This window comes from Ovis canadensis, chromosome 1, assembly GCF_042477335.2.
Source record: "Ovis canadensis isolate MfBH-ARS-UI-01 breed Bighorn chromosome 1, ARS-UI_OviCan_v2, whole genome shotgun sequence".
NCBI lineage: Eukaryota > Metazoa > Chordata > Mammalia > Artiodactyla > Bovidae > Ovis > Ovis canadensis.
In genome coordinates, this window is record NC_091245.1 from 65812525 (window position 1) to 65816764 (window position 4240).

General features: G+C 40.5%; 1 non-coding gene across 1 annotated transcript; it reads left to right on the forward strand.

Moving 5' to 3' along the window:
• Positions 1-3950: 3950 nt before the first annotated feature.
• TRNAE-CUC (transfer RNA glutamic acid (anticodon CUC)) lies at positions 3951-4023 on the forward strand. Its single transcript has one exon. It is a non-coding gene; the product is annotated as a tRNA-Glu (tRNA).
• The last annotated feature ends 217 nt before the right edge of the window (positions 4024-4240 follow it).

The following is a 4240-nucleotide window of genomic DNA, read 5'->3' on the forward strand; positions in this document are numbered from 1 at the left end:
ACTCATCTCACACGCTAGTAAAGGAATGCCCCAAATTCTCCAAGCCAGGCTTCAGCAATATGTGAACCGTGAACTTCCTGATGTTCAAGCTGGTTTTCAAAAAGGCAGAGGAACCAGAGATCAAATAGCCAACATCCGCTGGATCATGGAAAAAGCAAGAGAGTTCCAGAAAAACATCTATTTCTGCTTTCTTGACTATGCCAAAGCCTTTGACTGTGTGGATCACAATAAACTGTGGAAAATTCTGAGAGAGATGGGAATACCAGACCACCTAACCTGCCTCTTGAGAAATCTGTATGCAGGCCAGGAAGCAACAGTTAGAACTGGACATACAACAACAGACTGGTTCCAAATAGGAAAAGGAGTACGTCAAGGCTGTATATTGTCACCCTGCTTATTTAACTTATATGCAGAGGACATCATGAGAAACACTGGACTGGAAGAAACACAAGCTGGAATCAAGATAGCCAGGAGAAATATCAATAACCTCAGATATGCAGATGACACCACTTTTATGGCAGAAAGTGAAGAGGAACTAAAAAGCTTCTTAATGAAAATGAAAGAGGAGAGTGAAAAAGTGGGCTTAAAGCTCAACATTCAGAAAACGAAGATCATGGCACCTGGTCCCATCACTCCATGGGAAATAGATGGGGAAACAGTGGAAACAGTGTCAGACTTTCCTTTTGGGGCTCCAAAATCACTGCAGATGGTGATTGCAGCCATGAAATTAAAAGATGCTTACTCCTTGGAAGAAAAGTTATGACCAACCTAGATAGCATATTCAAAAGCAGAGACATTACTTTGCCGACTAAGGTCCGTCTAGTCAAGTCTATGGTTTTTCCAGTAGTCATGTATGGATGTGAGAGTTGGACTGTGAAGAAGACTGAGTGCCGAAGAATTGATGCTTTTGAACTGTGGTGTTGGAGAAGACTCTTGAGAGTCCCTTGGACTGCAGGGAGATCCAACCAGTCCATTCTGAAGGAGATCAGCCCTGGGATTTCTTTGGAAGGGATGATGCTAAAGCTGAAACTCCAGTACTTTGGCCACCTCATGCGAAGAGTTGACTCATTGGAAAAGACTCTGATGCTGGGAGGGATTGAGGGCAGAAGAAGAAGGGAACAACTGAGGATGAGATGGCTGGATGGCATCACTTACTCGATGGACGAGAGTCTGAGTGAACTCCGGGAGTTGGTGATGGACATAGAGGCCTGGCGTGCTGCGATTCATGGGGTCGCAAAGAGTCGGACACGACTGAGTGACTGAACTGAACTGAACTGAACTGAATGAACATTTAAATTCCAAACTGTCTGATGTAATGAACCATTTTTTGTAATAAATATAAAATAAACTATTTTATCTATGAATGTTGTATATATGTATTGTGGATATTAAATAATGTATAAATAAAGTAAAAAGTGAGAGTGTTTCTTAAATTTACCACATTTACCAGAGAAACTATTGTGGGGCATTCCAGAATATTTCTTGATTCAGCTAAATGCATATACCCCTCCCCCAAATTATATCATATTAGTCATATCATTATGGGCTTCTCTGGTAGTTCAGAGGTTAAAGCATCTGCCTGCAATGCGGGAGACCTGGGTTCAATCCCTGGGTTGGGAAGATCCCCTGGAGAAGGAAATGGCAACCTACTCCAGTATTCTTGCCTGGGGAATCCCATGGTTGGAGGAGCCTGGTGGGCTGCAGTCCATGGGGTAACAAAGAGTCGGACACGACTGAGCAACTTCACTTCACTTCACTTCATATCATTATATCAATAATCAGAGTTTTAACCACTTGTTCATTTATATTGCACTGTGCTGTGCTAAATCACTTCAGTTGTGTCCAACTCTTTGTGACCCTATGATTTGTGGCCAGCCAGGCTCCTCTTCCATGGGATTCTCTAGGCAAGTATATCAGAGTATACTTGCCATGCCCTCCTCCAGGGGATCTTCCCAACATTTATATTATGTTTTATCTATTCATTCATTCTTGAAACCACTATTTATGGATGTTTTTAAATGCCAAAAATTTTTCTAGGCTATGGAGATTGAGGAGTGAATAAACATCCAGATCAACATCTGTCAGGTCATCATTTGAAATAAATATACAGACTTACATCACCTAGAGAGTCCGTAATTTCACACAATTCATTTAATTATTCTTCTACTAAATAGTAGACATTCTTTTAACTAACTTTTATTATTTAGCTACCAGATACCAAAGGTATGACACTGAGGTTAGCAGTACATTTGTTTTTGTTTTCATGACTGACATCTGAATTAAGTAGTGGTTAGTTTCACTTCTAGTGTAAAGTTAACCTCTTTTGTATTTGAAGCAATGTTAAATTTTTGAGGAAGCTGTAAGTAAAGCAGACTCAATCATTCCAGCTATGCACCCAGGAGTATAGAAATACATTTAACCCACCCTAAACAATTGTAGATCAGCCCTGGGATTTCTTTGGAAGGGATGATGCTAAAGCTGAAACTCCAGTACTTTGGCCACCTCATGCGAAGAGTTGACTCATTGGAAAAGACTCTGATGCTGGGAGAGATTGGGGGCAGGAAGAGAAGGGGACGACAGAGGATGAGATGGCTGGATGGCATTGCTGACTCGATGGACGTGAGTCTGAGTGAACTCCGGGAGTTGGTGATGGACAGAGAGGCCTGGCATGCTGCGATTCATGGGGTCACAAAGAGTTGGACACGACTGAGCAACTGAATTGAACTGAACTGAAATGATTGTACAGCAGAAGAACTATCAAAATAATTAAAACCTTCCAAACAAAGGTACCAACCATTAAGTGTAGACCTGACCAATAAGAACAGATATAACATATAAAGAAATGAATGTCTACTAGCTTAGGTATACACCGTAGGGATATCCAATCTTCAATTCACTTGAGTCTTCTCTGTACCTTTTGTGTTTTGCTCGTTTGTTTTGTTTTGTGAGAAATGGGCAATATTTGTGCTTTTTCATTTACATATTTGGCTATGTAGAAACCCCGGGGAATGAATCATTCTGGATAGCTGAAAATTTTAATCATTTTTGATGGAAATCTTTCTAAAATGGATTTCACACTTCCCTGCCTTCTTAAACAGAGTGGATGGAATATAATTAATCTTTTTTTGATGACTTGGTTTTATCATTATGAACATTAATGACTGTGCTGTTCTATCCCGAGATGCCATCCTAGACACTGCTTGAAGTATGCAGGATGGCCTGTGGTCCTATTAGTCTTTATGAATATTTGTGTCTAGGTTATATTCTTCTTTTACTGGTAGATCCCCAGTTGCCATTCTTGCTGCTCATAATGAAGCAAAAAGAGGTGGGATTAGAAGGAAAAGAAACTGTGTTCAGATCCAGCTCTTAATTTGGGGATCAATTACTCAGTCCAATTACTTTATCTGTAAAATGATCACAGCAATGCACTTAATTGAGATGTGAAAGTGAAAAGTGAAAGTTGCTCAGGCATGTCTGACTCTTTGTTACCTCATGGACTATACAGTCCATGGAATTCTCCAAGCCAGTGGAGTGTAGTGTAGTGTAGTGTAGAGGAATATTGGAGTGGGCAGCCTTTCCCTTCTCTATGGGATCTTCCCAATCCAGGGATTGAGCCCAGATCATCCCAACCCAGGGATCCAACCCAGGTCTCCCACATTGCAGGAGAGTAAAGATTAAATAATGGATCTTAAGTATAGTAAAAAATAAACCAATGTTAGTTCCTGTTCCCTAACAGGGTGCTTAAGAATAAAAATGAATTTTGTAATTTTTATTCTGCTGTGGAAATGGAATCTGGGTGGTTGAGTTGAAAGAATTACATACAGATTCAGATTAATGAGTTTTTTGAGGAGTAAGACACCAGTACTCTCAGTTTTATTACATATAGACTTTGTGACATTGACATTGGGTACTTAGAGATACTTCTTAACTCTTAACTATGTAAAACATGTGCCTGGCTAGCTCAGACGGTAGAGCATGAGACTCTCAATCTCAGGGTCATGGGTTCAAGCCCCACATTGGGCTGCAGGTGGACTGTACAAAAAAGATCTTCACAACCCAGATAATCATAATGGGGTGATCACTCATCTAGAGCCAGACATCTTGGAATGTGAAGTGAAGTGGGCCTTAGAAAGCATCACTACAAACAAAGCTAGTGGAGGTGATGGAATTCTTGAGCGACTTCAAATCCTAAAAGATGATGCTGTGAAAGTGCTATACTCAATATGCCAGCAAATTTGGA